Genomic DNA, 15,883 nt, shown 5'->3' with positions numbered 1-15,883 from the left:
AAATGAATTTCTAATCATCACTCGGCCAACGAGGAACTCGAATAGTACTCCGATCACTCGAACTACGATGCTTGAAAACGAGAAAGTGCTGAAATATTAGGCTGTATGAACGTCCTCTCTTGCAATTTCATACTCATTTCCATATCTGTTTCTTTATGCATTACCCATGAAATGTCACATAGAGTTTCTACTGAGGATTACCTTTATAAAGCATTACGTCTGGCTCACATTACTGTTCATGTGTCTCTACTTAGGATTACCTTTATAATGCATTACGTCTGACTTGCATTATTGTTATTGTGATGAAAACGGGTGAATGTGTCCTTATGACATTTGTGAGAGTTTATACTTACGGAGCGCAGAAAATGTCAAGGGAAAATGATGCCGATCTGTATGAAAGAAAAAGGTCATATTCTTAATTCAGCAAACGTTATGAAACGTTACTCTCAAAACGTTTTCAAATGCTTAAAACCATTTTCCTTACGTCCTTTAAAGTTACTATAGTAGGTTCACACCAACCGTGCATCTGATGTCTGGACCCCTCCCTTACGACGCTGCCGATTGGCTGTTGATAAGCCAATCACAGGGCTGGTAAACTCTCAGTCTCTCTCGATAGAGTTCACATAGGCAGGATGTATGTTCCACCTCTCCTGAGGGACGCGTCTTTCAGAATTATCCCTCAGGAGAGGTGGAACATACATTCTGACTATGTGAACTCTCTCGAGAGACGAGATAGTTCACACAAGGAGGATGTATGTTCCACCTCTCCTGAGGGACACGTCTTTCAGAATTATCCCTCAGGAGAGGTGGAACATACATCCTGCCTATGTGAACTCTCTCGAGAGACTGAGAGTTTCCATCCATGATTAATTAATGACCACACTCTCACCGAGGACGACGTGAAGACCTTTCTCTTGGGCTCAAACCGCAACTGAAGACGCCCTTAACTCTTGAGAAAGGAAGGAACAAAGAATCTAGACCGAAGACTAACACTGGGACCTACGTGGTCACTCAGCGCTGAAAGGGAAATCGAGAACAGCAAGACTTGGAAGGCGTAACAAGAGGATGGGTCGCATAATGGTAAGGGAAAAAAAAAGAGAATATACATGGAGACACAGTAAAAGGAATGAAAGGGGCTGCAGCTAAGGGCCTAAGTTTGGTTTATATACATTGGCATTATGCCAAGTACTGGGGCAACTGAGGCCATTCAGCGATCGAAAAGGAAATTGACAGTAACAAGTTTGAAAGGTGTAACAGGAGGAAAACCCCAAAAGCAGTTGCACTGTGAAACAATTATTGTTAGGAGAGGGTGGAGAGTAAACTGGCATGAAGAGAATACGAACGGAGGTACAGTAAAAGGAATGAAAGTAGTGGCAGCTAGGGAGGACCGAAGGAACGCTGCGAAGAACCTGAGGTAATGCCTACATTGCACCGAATGAGGTGCACTGACGGCATTACCCCCTTAAGGAAGGGACAGAGCTTAAACAGTGAGTACAAAGCGAACTCTGACAACATCATACTCGCGTTAAACGAAGCCTGAATCCTTCGAAATGCAATGCTGTGAGATATATTTCAAACAATTTCTTCCATATTCTGAAATGAATACCTAGTCTGCTTTAGACTCGAGAGAATATATTCGCATTTGTAACATTAATAGTAAAATCTTAGAAATGAAGTTTTTTTGAGTTATCAATCATCATTTAATTTTCGAGTTATCCGTCAACATTTAATTTCAGCCTTCAAAATTCTAATGATCTCTGGAAACGAAATCGTTCAAGATTGTAGTACCACAAGGAAACAGAAATAGAGATAAAAGTTACTAAAACAATCACCTCGTTAGCATCAGTAATTATGAGACAGTAGTTATGTAATTGAATATAGAACTATTAACTTAACTATACTAGTGGCGTAGCGGGGTAGCGTCGTCAATGCACCTCGAGCGGTGGTGCACTGTAGGCATTATTCAAGGTTCTTTGCGGCGTTCCTCAGACCCAAAGCTGCAACCCCTTTCGTTTCTCTTCCTATCACTTCTTTCTCTACCATCTTACTTTCCTCAACCGTCTCTCTGGAGAGGTTTTCCTCCTGTTTATACAACTTTTAAAAGCTTCTCATTCTCCATTTCCCTTTCAGCTCCGACTGGGACCCTGTAGGTCCCAGCGCTTGGCACTGAGAGCAGACGTTCCATCCCTAAGCAGTTAGCGCCTCAGCGGCGTGGTTGGTAGAGTATTAGCGTCCTACCTCCTCCCGGTGGTCGCCGGGTTCGATTCTCGGGATCCATGAGGAGTGAGAGATGTGTATTTCTGGTGATAGAAGTTCACTCTCGACGTGGTTCGGAAGTCACGTCAAGCCGTTGGTCCCGTTGCTGAATAGTAACCACTGGTTCCATGCAACGTAAAAGCACCATACAAAACATCCCTAAGCAGACACTGTTCCAAATCACATCCACCTGCCGATGTAGAGGTTTATACCCAGCGGCGGGTTTCGGGAGGGGGCCATATTAATTTGTTCTTGGCGAGTGTCAACACGGCGTAGTTAATGAGCTCGAGACTGGGCTGATATAATAATAATAAAAAAAGAAGAAGAACAGCGACTATCAAAGAGTAAAATCGCAGTAATTGCGAGGCTGTCATATTCCTAGATGAGACTGTCAAACACAACGGGACGTTTAATGAACGCTTCTCGCAAATGGCGGCGGGCGACTAGAAGGGAATATTTATCCTTGGTGATAATGACGACTTCCTAAGGGACCAAGGGACGATTCTCAAAGACCTTCTAGTCGTTGTTGTTGCTTTAAAGAAGAGCGTCTGCTTTTGCGTTCGATGGCTGTGATAACTGACAGCTGGTGGTGGTGGAAACTGCAGCGAAATGATGATCATGTGTGATCTTTTGCCTTTGTAGTTTACACTACTGATGTGAAGGCTTGATTGGCATTTCGAGGTACGTAAGTGGAAGTGAATATGCTTTTTTAACTACCTGTGCGTATTGCCACTCTCTCTCTCTCTCTCTCTCTCTCTCTCTCTCTCTCTCTCTCTCTCTCTCTCTCTGTATTTACTGGTGTGAAGGCTTGCTTGGCGTTTCGAGGCACGTAAAATGAAGTGAATATGTTTTGAAATACCTGAGTATTGCCATTCTCTCTCTCTTCTCTCTCTCTCTCTCCTCTCTCTCTCTCTCTCTCTCTCTCTGTAATTTACTGGTTTGAAGCTTGCTTGGCGTTTCGGGGGGGAGGGGGGCACGTAAAATTGAAGTAAATTGTTTTTGAAATACCTGAGTTATTGCATCTCTTCTCGTCTCTCTCTTCAACCGCTCTCTCTAAGGCCCTCTCTCTCCTCTTCTCTCTCTCTCTCGTCTCGATTTACTGGTTTGAAGGCTTTGCTTGGCGTTCGAGGCACGGAATTGAAGTAAGTATATGTTTTGAAATACCTGAGTATTTGCATTCTCTCTCTCTCTCACTCTCTCTTCCTCGCCTTTCCACTCTACCACTCTCTATCTCTCTCTCTCTCTCGGTCTTCTCTCCTCTCTCTCTCTCTCTCTCAAGCGTGTTTCAATGTTTCTAACCGCTTGGCCTATATCAACGTCCCTGTAGAGAAAGGAATTGTTATCGTGCCTTTCGATAATTATATGAAACAAGTGATCATTTCTCCTCAAAGGAATTCGAGCTTAGATGTCAAGTGTCAACTTTAATTTCACCACAGTTGAGTAAAGATTGCGTACGAACGAAGCTTATTAATATTCGATAAATCTCTAAAACTCTGTGTAGTTCCACGTTGGCCGAGTGCATTTCGCGCTCGGCTACCAATCCGGTGCTCCGAAGTTCGATTCTCGGCTCGGCCAACGCGGAACCAGAGAAATTGATTTCTGGTGATAGAAATTCATTTCTCGATACAATGTGGTTCCCGTTGCTAGGTAACCAATTGGTTCCTAGTCACGTTAAAATATCTAATCCTTCGGGCCAGCCCTAGGAGGAGAGCTGTTAATCAGCTCTCAGTGGTCTAGTAAAAACTAAGATATAGTTAAGTTTTTTTTTTAAACTAAGATATAGTTAAGTTTTTTTGAAGTTATTGTGTATTGATAAATAAGGAAATTCTAAGTTGCGTAACGCTCCAAGGAGTTTGGACTGAGTCTTTACTGTTTGGGTTAGAAGGTGTGAAATGAATTCGAAAGAAATGCATTTGGAAGAGGCAAATTGGCTGGACGAAGTGTTTCGTCAGGCCAGTTATCTTTATTGTCCTAACTTCTTTCCATTATTTGCAAACGTTTCGAACTTCTTTCCATTATTATTATTACACTCGTGGATTTGAGAACGTTTTGAACTTCTTTCCATTATTATTATTACACTCGTGGATTTGAGAACGTTTTGAACTTCTTTCCATTATTATTATTACACTCGTGGATTTGCAAACGTTTTGAGACGGAACTTTCTTTCTAGCTACAACTACAGCTGTACTTGACATTTATTTATCTATAAGACAACTCAAAACAGCCTGTTGCGCAGTCTTGATGCTCAAGTCATTTCAACTCGCATTTCTCAAACGACTTCGGGAAACAAAACCGGTTCGCTAACCGAGGAAAGGAATTTATATATGTGTGAAAAATAGCTCGTTTTTAACATTGAGCCACTTCCTGAGTGACTTGGCAGAACTATGTCAGAAAAAAAAGGTCCTTGACGTAGTCACTTCAAACCAGACGCCCCCCCCCCCCCCCCCCCACCCCCCCCCCACCCCGCCCCCATCCCAACTTTTGGAAACCAAAACCAGTCCGTTAACCGAAGACACAGGAAACAGCATCGACGACGTATTTCGCTGTTCAACGAGGCTAAGAGGAGGGAGAGGAGGAGGAGGTGGTTTCCTAACCGTTAATCACTCCATTATAGCTCTGATCCTACTTACTATAACATATTCAACTGATGATGAGGGGGAGGGGTGGGAAGGCGGAGGGGGAGGGATTCCCCATCACATTTCGGCTCTCAGAATTAATTCTGGGCACTCATGTGGGAGACGAGTGTCATCGTTAGATTATTATCATAAGGTTTGTTGTGGAAGCCTTTTAGAAAATCGTGGGTAATGTCGACGTCACGGACGTGATTCCGTGCGATGCCACAAGCGTCCATTTGTGTATCAATTCTCTCATTTGCGTGTTTTGTGGCATATTTTGAACCGGCCACAATTTGGACTTTCCTCCATTAGAGAAATACAGTTGCAGCTTGTAAAATAAATAAATAAATAATAAATATATACAGTTGCAGCTTGTAAAAAAATAAAAATAAGAAAAAACTGTTGACAATGGTGTCACTGCTTGCAACTTGTAAACAAATAAAAAACTGTTGACAATGGGGTCATTGCTTGCAACTTGTAAACAAATAAAAAACTGTTGACAATGGGGTCATTGCTTGCAACTTGTAAACAAATAAAAAAACTGTTGACAATGGGGTCATTGCTTGCAACTTGTAAACAAATAAAAAAACTGTTGACAATGGGGTCATTGCTTGCAGCTTGTAAACAAATAAAAATAAAAAAACTGTTGAAAATTGGGGTCATTGTTGGCAGCTTGGTAAAAAAAATAAAAATAAAAACTGTGACAAGGGGTCATTGCCTTGCAGCTGTAAAAAACAAAATATGTTGAAAATGGGGCATTGCTTTTCAGCTTGTAAACAAACTAAAAAAAAAACTTGGTTGAAAAAAAATTGTGTTCAAAAAAATTGCTTGCAGCTGGGGTTAAAAACAAATAAAAAAAAAACTGTTGACAATGGGTCATTGCTTGCGCTGTAAACAAATAAAAAAATAAAAAAACTGTTGTATGGGGTCATTGCTTGCAAAAGCTTGTAAAGGCTTCATAAAAAATAAAAAAAAAAACTTTGACAATGGGGTCATTGCTTGCAGCTTTAAACAAATAATAAAAAATAAAAAAACTGTTTGACAATGGGGCATTGCTTGCAGTTGTAAACAAAAAATAAAAATAAAAAAACTTTGCTTTGCATTGGGGTCAAAAATGAAAAAACTTGGGGTCAGCTTGTAAACAAACTTAAAAATTGGTTGAACAATGGGGTCATTGCTTGCAGCTTGTAAAACAAATAAAAACTAAAAAAAAAACTGACAAAATGGGTCATTGCTTGCAAGCTTGTAAACAAAAATTAAATAAAAAAAAAACAAAAAAATGTTGACAATGGGGTCATTGCTTGCAGCTTGTAAAACAAATAAAAATAAAAAAAAAAAAACTGTTGAAAAAAAAAAAAAAAAAATGGGGTCATTGCTTGCAAGCTTGTAAACAAATAAAAAAAACTGTTGACAAAAAAAAATGGGGTCATTGTTGCCAAACTTGAAACACTTAAAATTAAAAAAAAAGTTGACAATGGGGTCATTGCTTGCAGCTTGTAAACAAATAAAAATAAAAAAAACTGTTGAAAATGGGGTCATTGCTTGCAGCTTGTAAACAAATAAAAAATAAAAAAACTTTTGCCAAATTGCATTGCTTGCAAGCGTGGGGTAAACATAAAAAAACTTGTTGGGAAAAGTCATTGCTTGCAACTTGTAAACAAATAAAAATAAAAAAACTGTTGACAATGGGGTCATTGCTTGCAGCTTGTAAACAAATTAAAAATAAAAAAACGTTGACAATGGGGTCATTGCTTGCAGCTTGTAAACAAATAAAAATAAAAAAAAACTGTTGACAATGGGGTCATTGCTTGCAGCTTGTAAACAAATAAAATAAAAAAACTGTTGACAATGGGGTCATTGCGTTAGCGGAAAGTTAGCCTGTGTCAGGGAAAAGAAGAAAAAAAAAAGTGAGGTCACTGAGTCAGCCTGCCAAAGGAAGAAAAATTTAATATATAAAATAAACAAATAAATGAAAGAAGATGAGGTCACTGATACAACTGGAGATGTAGATTGATCCTTTACCCACTAAAAAAAAAAAAAAAAAAAAAAAAAAAAAAAAAAAAAAAAAAAATAGATGGGGTCAATGAGTTAGCCGGAAGTTAGCCTGTCAAAAAAAAAAAAAGTAGGGTCACTGATTCCACCCTGTCAAAAAAAAAACTAATAATAATAATAATAATAATAATAATAATAATAATAATATAATAATAATATAATAATAATAATAATAAATAAGTAAATAAATGAAAGAAGATGGGTCACTGAGCCAGCTGAAGATGTCAATTGTAAGAAGGGGTAACTGAGCCACCCGGAAGTGCGTGCGATCTTAGTAGGGGGAGAAAGGGGAAAAAAAAACGTCGTGATTGAAGGGATGAAGTAATGAGGAGAAGCTGAGTGAGGGAAGACACTACTCACCACGCAACTCAGAGAAAGGAAAAGGGAAGATCGTGTAGAGCAACAAAAGAGAATGGAAATGTAGGCCAAGATGAAGGTGGAAGAGAGAGGAAGAAAACAATACGATACGTGGGAGAGTCTTAGCTAGGATTTCAAGAGGAATCTTAAGAGGGAGAGAATTATTACTGAAGCTCCATGTATAAATACACACACACACCACACAAAACACACACACACACCCACACACACACATATATATATATATATATATATATATATATATATATATATATATATATATATACACATGTATAACTGAATCACGAAAGTTTGGAACGTGATAAAGTCCACAAATAAAGGTATAAGCCACGAAGGAAATATAAACACGGAGTTTCTGCAATATCTTTCGACGTTCACGATCCTTTACTTCAAGCAGATAAACTGAGTAAAGGACGTTGAACGTCGAAAGATCATGCAGAACTCCGTTGTTTATTTTTCCTTCGTGGCTTATACCTTTATTTATATATACATACACACACACACACACATATATATATAATATATATATATATATATATATATATATATATATATATATATATATATATATATATATGTATATATATGTATATACATATATGTAAATAATTCTTCCGTTCAAACAGGATACGCCTCAAGTATAAAAGGCCGTTAAAACTTATATATACACACAATATATATATATATATAATATATATATATATATATATATATATATATATATATATAATATATATATATATATATATATATATATATATATATATATATATATAATATATATAATATATATATATATATATTAGCATTAACATAAATTTACGTGGCACTCCAAACATCAGTACCACCAGTTCCTTGCTATCTCACACCACACACACACACACACACACACACACACACCCTCATAAATCAACACCGTCCCACCCTGACCCTCGCCTCGAGAAAATCGGAATAGCAGATTCTGAATGGGTGCTAAATTTGCCATCGACCAACACGCGCCTTGAAAAGAGACGACTTGTGCGTGCGTCTCTGTGTATACTAGTTTTAGGGGAATCGCTGGACAAGAGGCGGATCATCGAAGGACTCCAGAGGACTCCGACGGATGTTAACGAGTATCTGGGAAGTATTCATAGCAGGAAGTGTAGGAGTGGATTGCGTCTGGAGCAGATCCTGGTCGATAGCATTATCAGGTTGGGGACAAGTCTTTTGAAGATGATGATAATGATGATGGCTAAAAGAAGATAGTTTTGACGCGTAACGTGGGAGAACTTTAAAAAGATTGTGTCAATACAGAGTGGGAGATAGGTGTGGCAGGAGAGATACCTACTATTGAAAACCGCCCTGATAAAAGGCTTAAAAGAGGATCGCTTTCATATGCAGCGTGGGAGATTTGCAGACCGTTGTTAGGAGAATAATAAAGGTGGGATGTACTCAGCTAAAAATATGATCACCCTTCCTCTGCTCTATTTACTTCTGCAGTTCTCTCGATCCGATGAATATAATAGAAAAATATGAACTATATATGAACGTCTGTTCCTGGAATTTCAAATGTTCTTTACAACCAGACATGATTTTTGTTTGTTTGTCTATATTGTGTTTTTACGTTGCATGGAACCAGTGGTTGCTCAACAACGGGACCAACGGCCTTACGTGAACTTCTATCACCAGAAATATGCTACAATTCTTGGCGTCATCGCGTTTGTTAGATATTTTATTAAAACTATCATAACTATCAGGAAAAATAAGAAAGGTACAAATGTCTATTTTTGGAATTTCAAATTTTCTATGAGATTAGACTATCTTCACGCGTCTGTACTCGGTTTTCTTGTTATCATCATATTTGCTTAGTCATTTTATCAGGATTATCACGAATGTTACAAAGAGTTATTTTTGAGAGAGAACAGAATCAGGCGTAATGACGATTCGACAAGGAAACTCCAACAATTAATGCCTACAGTGCAGCACGTGAGGTGTATTGCCGGCACTACCTCCCACTAACCAGAATTAGAAAAAAAAAATTCTTTGCATCAGAAGTGTCATTCTGTTTAGATATCGACAAGTTTTTAATTTAGGCAGGAAGTGACTGTCAGTCCTACTATGCTATCATTCTTGGCACCTTGAATTCCGTTTCTAATGACCGTTCATAGAATTGTCGTAACAACATTACAACGAAAATGCAGATGGCAAAAAAGAGCTTCCAGGTGAGTGAGTTAAAAAGGGGGGTTTTCAGAACTATGAAATGGTAATTATCCTGTGACGCGTAAAGGTGAGTTTCCCCTACATGACTAAATAAAATGTCGTTTGAATTTTTTTACAAAATATTTCTCCTACATGGCTTTAGATAAAAATGTCGTTTCAAGTTTTTTTTTTAATATTTCTCCCACATGGTTTTCAATAAAATGTCGTTTTAAATATTTCACTTTCATGACTTTAAATAAAATGCAGTTTCAAATCTTTTTAATATTTACCTTACATGATATTCAATAAAATGTCGTTTGAATTTCTTAAAATATTTCTCCTAATGGTTTTCAATAAAATGTTTGAATTTCTTAAAATATTTCTCCTAATAGTTTTCAATAAAATGTCGTTTGAATTTCTTAAAATATTTCAATAAAATGTCGTTTGAATTTCTTAAAATATTTCAATAAAATGTCGTTTGAATTTCTTAAAATATTTCAATAAAATGTCGTTTGAATTTCTTAAAATATTTCTCCTAATAGTTTTCAATAAAATGTCGTTTGAATTTCTTAAAATATTTCTCCTAATAGTTTTCAACAAAATGTCGTTTGAATTTCTTAAAATATTTCTCCTAATAGGTTTTCAATAAAATGTCGTTTGAATTTTTAAAAATATTTCTCCTAATAGTTTTCAATAAAAATGTCGTTTGAATTTCTTAAAATATTTCTCCTCATGGTTTTCAATAAAATGTCGTTTGATTGCTTTAAATATTTTCCTTGATGGTTTCATAAAATGTTCGGTTTAGAATTCATTAAAATATTCTCTCACTGATGTTTTCAATGAAAATGTCGTTGAAATTTGTCTTAAAATATTCTCCTAATAGTTTTCAATAAAATTTCGTTTGAAGTTTTTTTAATATTTCCCCTACATGACTTTAAATAAAATGCAGTTTAAATTTGCTTTCTTTAACATTCCCAATACATGATTTTAAATAAAATGTCGTTTGAATATTTTTTAATATTTCCCTTACATGACTTTAAATTAAGTGCAATTTCAAGTTTTTTTTTAAATAAAATGTTTCAATTTTTTAATATTTCCCCTACATGACTTTAAATAAAATGTCGTTTGATTTTTTTGAAATAAAATGTTCCAGTTTTCAAATATGTCCCCTACATGGCTTTAAATAAAATCCAGTTTCAAGTTTTTTATTTCTATTTTTAATTTTTTAACATTTCCCCATATGACTTCAACTGTAACGTCTTGTGCTGTTTTTATTGAATAGAATAGAATATAGAATATACGCCAAAGGCCAAGCGCTGGGACTTGTGACGTAGGTAGGTCATTCAGCGCTGAAATGCAATCTGAGAGGAGAAAGGATTGAAAGGCGTAATAGGAGGAAAACCTTTCTAATATTCTAATACCGAAACTCCTTTCTGGGCTAATTTGAATGACGTCATAGGTCCCACGTGATTTGACGCAGCGACCTTAACACGGGGAAGAAAAAATAAATAAAAGAAGGAAAAATACAAGGCAACACTTGCTTTAATTTCGGCGTTAATGCATTCGCAAAGTGCAGATACGCACTGCTGCAAAAATAAGTTCGCCTTTACGTAGGTTGGCGCTCGTGTACAAAAAAAAAAAAAAAAAAAAAAAAAAAAAAAAAAAAAAACAAAAAAAAAAAAAAAAAAAAAAAAAAAAAAAAAAAAAGGCCAAAATGGACTGGGGGGGTCGGCGGGGGGAGGGTGGGGGAGGGGGTTAGGGGGGGCGTGGGGGGGGGGGGCTGAAGCTTTCTTCTCGACCCACCCAGCACACTCGTTAAAATTCCCAATCCGATTTTCGTTTCGTGGAGAGAGAGAGAGAGAGAGAGAGAGAGAGAGAGAGAGAGAGAGAGAGAGAGAGAGAGAGAGAGAGAGACTTAATAATGATAATAATACTCATATTAGCATATGTACCCATACATAATTGTGTATTTCTATCTCAAATAATAATAATAATAATAATAATAATAATAATAATAATAATAATAATAATAATAATAATAATAATAATAATAATAATAATAATAGAAGAAAGGTAGGCGCAAAAACCTTCCAGAAAGGAAACAGCGTCTGAGATTAGTTAATGACCTTATACACTACAGATGCAGGAGAGACTATAATCAAGGAGGAATCAAACCTTAATGAAAATTGCAGCGAGAGAAACACTCTCTTCGATTCTGGCCAACACGTGTAGTACCTCCAGTCCCCCGATCCCGAATAGCTTTTATCGATATCAGATTCCGCCCGAAACGGAGACCAGGGAGTATACTTTGAATCTAATGGGGGAATTGATGGTTATGTTTCTAAGAGACGGGAAGAAGAGGCTTCAACAGAAGTGAGAGTAATGAAATGGAGGAGTTGCTAGCAAAATAGAATATTGCAAGTTTCAATTCTAAAGGGACTTAATCACTGGGTTAACAGAACTTGAGATTAATGAAATGGAGTTTGTAGCAAAATAAAATATTGCACGTTTCAATTTTAAAGGGACTTAATCGCTGGGTAAATAGAAGTGAGATTAATGAAATGGAGTTTGTAGCAAAATTAAATATTGCACGTTTCATTTTAAAGAGACTTAATCACTGGGTTAAACAGAACTGGATTAATCATGGAACTGTAGCAAAAAGTTAATGCACGTTTTTCAAATAAAGGACTTTAATCGTGTTAACAGAACTGAGATTAATGAAATGGAGTTTGTTCGAAAAATAAAATATTGCAACTTTCAATTTTAAAGGGACTTAATCGCTGGGTAAATAGAAGTGAGATTAATGAAATGGTGTTTGTAGCAAAATTAAATATTGCACGTTTCAATTTTAAAGAGACTTAATCACTGGGTTAACAGAACTTGAGATTAATGAAATGGAGTTTGTAGCAAAATAAAGTATTGCACGTTTCAATTTTAAAGGGACTTAATCGCTGGGTTAACAGAACTGAGATTAATGAAATGGAGTTTGTCGAAAAATAAAATATTGCAACTTTCAATTTTAAAGGGACTTAATCGCTGGGTTAACAGAACTGAGATGAATGAAATGGAGTTTCTAGCAAAATGAAATATTGCAAGTTTCAATTTCAAGGTGAATTAATCGCTGGGTTAACAAGTAATGGGAAGAGAAGACATTGACAGACGTCAAAGCGATGCATTTTGAGAGCGTCTAGCCTCTTAATTTTCGCATGAGTTAACGGAAGCTGAACGTATTTACCAATGTGATGGGAAAAGCGATGAATTTTGGGAATTTCTGAAAAAAAATCAATGCTCGATATTGATTATGTAAAAAAAAATTCCTTCATTATTTCACTGCTTAAAGAAAGCTCGCTTTCTTTAAGTTCGCTTGATGTCTAAAATAACTATGACTTATGAATAATGTCATTCATTCAATTTACCCGAAACAGCATGAAGCATCATCATTTCGAATCGTTGCCATGCGCCCAAAATAATAAATGTTATAAATACGAATGGCACCTTTTTTTTCATGTCTTCGTGTAACCCTTATATGCATATGATAAGCGTCAATAACCACATAAGTAAATGGAAAACAAATATGTTTAATTTTATCTGCGAAAGTATCTTCTAAAAGCAAATATTTTATTCCTCTTTATGACTTTCATTTCTGCCAAATGTCTCGTCCGCATTTCATTCAGATAGATTTTCCTTGTGAATAGAAAGTCCATTAATTTGAACTTATGCATCATAGGAAGCCTCGTCAAGCCAGCGGATGCAAGTTTCGTAACTCCTACGTAAGCTACTAAGAAAAAGTCTGTCAGTACATAGGATCCTATTTAGATAACTCTTTACTTCCTATATATATCTTCACTGTCAATGAACTACCGGTAGAAATGAGAACAATTCCCACAATAAAACGTCTTTGTATAACTCGCAATTTCAAATGGCTCCTAGTCAGTACTACTACTACTTGTATCAGCGTACGTGGCTCTCCTCACACGAGCATATATGCACGAAACGTCGGCATCAGCTGCAACGAGCATATGCACGAACGGCAGTGATAAACGAGTACCATTATCGGCGAGAAATAAAATTGCTGATTTATGCAGCCAGAGTCGTATTTTGCGGATGGAATTGCGTGTGATGGAGATGTGCTGAGAGAGAGAGAGAGAGAGAGAGAGAGAGAGAGAGAGAGAATGTGCTTTCCCGTATGGTAAAACAGAATTGGTTTTTTTCCTCTCTCTCATTCTGTGCTTCCCGTATGTTAAAACTGAATTGGTCTCTCTCTCTCGATATGTAGAGAGAGAGAGAGAAGACGAGAAAGAGAGAGAGAGAAAGGAGGAGGAGACTGAGAAGAGAGAGAGAGAGAGAGCGAGAGAGAGTCTCTTGATAGATAGACTGGGACATTACAGATGGTTTTATCAATTTAGTTCCCTGTCATTTAATATCAAATCCGATAAAAAAAAAAACTATCCAGATATTTTACTATTCAACACCGATTTCTTCACGAAGACGGAAAAAGATAAGTTATGAAAAAATCATTATATATATACCCCCAAGCCAAACCAAAAGATAGAAAGATAAAAAAAACCTACTGATACGAGTGTCCTTTGAACATTTCAAAATACCTCGTTGGGAAGGAATTCAAAAGCAATGACTAATAAAACTAGTGTAAAAAAAAAATGAACGGAAGCCGATACCCTTTGAGCAATCAAGAAAACTCGGTAATTTTATAAAAAAAAAAAAAAATATCATTATCGGCGCCTTTCCCCGGATGGGAGGTTTTTCAGCGATGGAATATGCACTGCGTAGACGAGAATATAAGAATGCGCGCATTCCCTCATACGTAATTTGACATGGAATTCTCATACAAATGAAATCACGTGATTAAGTAGAAAACCTTCACACATTTGAAAGAAATATGTTCAAAAATGTGTAGGGAATGTCGACGTATATTTCCACGAAATCTAAATTCAAATTTGATCAAATTGAGATATTGGTTCACGAACTTACGAATTTATGTAGGTTACCTATTTTCCTTTATATTCAATTATTAAATCCTTCATAATTAAGAAACTGCTATACAAAGTAGGTATTATAAAGTTATTAAATATTATAAAATGAGAGAGAGAGAGAGAGAGAGAGAGAGAGAGAGAGAGAGAGAGAGAGAGAGAGAGAGAGAGAGAGAGTATATTTTACACCTGGAAAATATAATCGACCAATAGAAAAATTTTACCAGAAAGAAATTTTCGCGTTTTAGCCACACGTACCGGGGAAATAAAACCCGACTGTAGTGGGAGTCTGATAAATGCATCAAAATTCCGATGGGATTAGAAGAGTCGGAATCACGCCCATAATAATAATAAAAATTACCAGAAACATATGTTCGCGAGGCAACCTATTATTGCTTTTAGAAGAATTAGCAAATAAATGAAATGACATACTTTAAACGACTCGAAATCATGCACATTACATACGCAAAATCGTGCCTATAGCATATGCTATTAACAAACCGTATAATAAAATGCGATCAATACCAAAACATTTACCAGGAAGAAATGTTAGCATTTTAGCCTCACGCAACGGGAAAATAAACCAACAATTTACCAGGAAGAAATGTTAGCGTTTTAGCCACACACGCAACGGGAAAATAAAAACTCGATGCCTATAATATACGTATATACGCTATTAACAAACCGTAAGATGAAATTTGATCAATATAAAAACATTTACCAGAAGAAATGTTAGCGTTTTAGCCCCAAACGCAACGGGGAAAATAAAAACTCGATGCCTATAACACAAAACTCGATCAATACCTACAATTTACCAGGAAGAAATGTTAGCGTTTTAGCCCCAAACGCAACGGGAAAATAAAAACTCGATGCCTATAACACAAAATTCGATCAATACCTACAATTTACCAGGAAGAAATGTTAGCGTTTTAGCCACACATTGCAGTGGGAGTCGGATAAATGCATCAAAACTTGGATATGGGTCAGTTGCGCCAGGGATAAAAATTGTTCGAACTGCAAACTCATGCCTGCAAGAAAATTATTCAATTCCCAAGTTGCTTCCAAGGCGAGGACGGAGGATCTCCACACATTCCCCCCCCCCCCCCCCAAACCCTTCCACCTCCTCCACTCAAGCCCCCCTCCCCCTCTCCTACCACCACCCCCCCCCGATAACCCCCCGCAGACACTAAAATGTCTTTGGGAAGTCGACCTTCTGGTATGCTAATGCATCCTCGAAGGAAGCCTGCAATGCATTTCAAACAAGAGAGAAAAAATAGAGAGAGAGAGAGAGAGAGAGAGAGAGAGAGAATAGGAGACTGATCTGATTGATAATCAAGTAAGAGAGAGAGAGAGAGAGAGAGAGAGAGAGAAACTAGGAAGATCTGATGATAATCAAGTAACATGGAGAGAGAGAGA

Source organism: Macrobrachium nipponense, chromosome 40 (genome assembly GCF_015104395.2).
Source record: "Macrobrachium nipponense isolate FS-2020 chromosome 40, ASM1510439v2, whole genome shotgun sequence".
In the NCBI taxonomy this organism is placed as follows: Eukaryota; Metazoa; Arthropoda; class Malacostraca; order Decapoda; family Palaemonidae; genus Macrobrachium; species Macrobrachium nipponense.
This window is presented reverse-complemented; position numbering follows the sequence as displayed.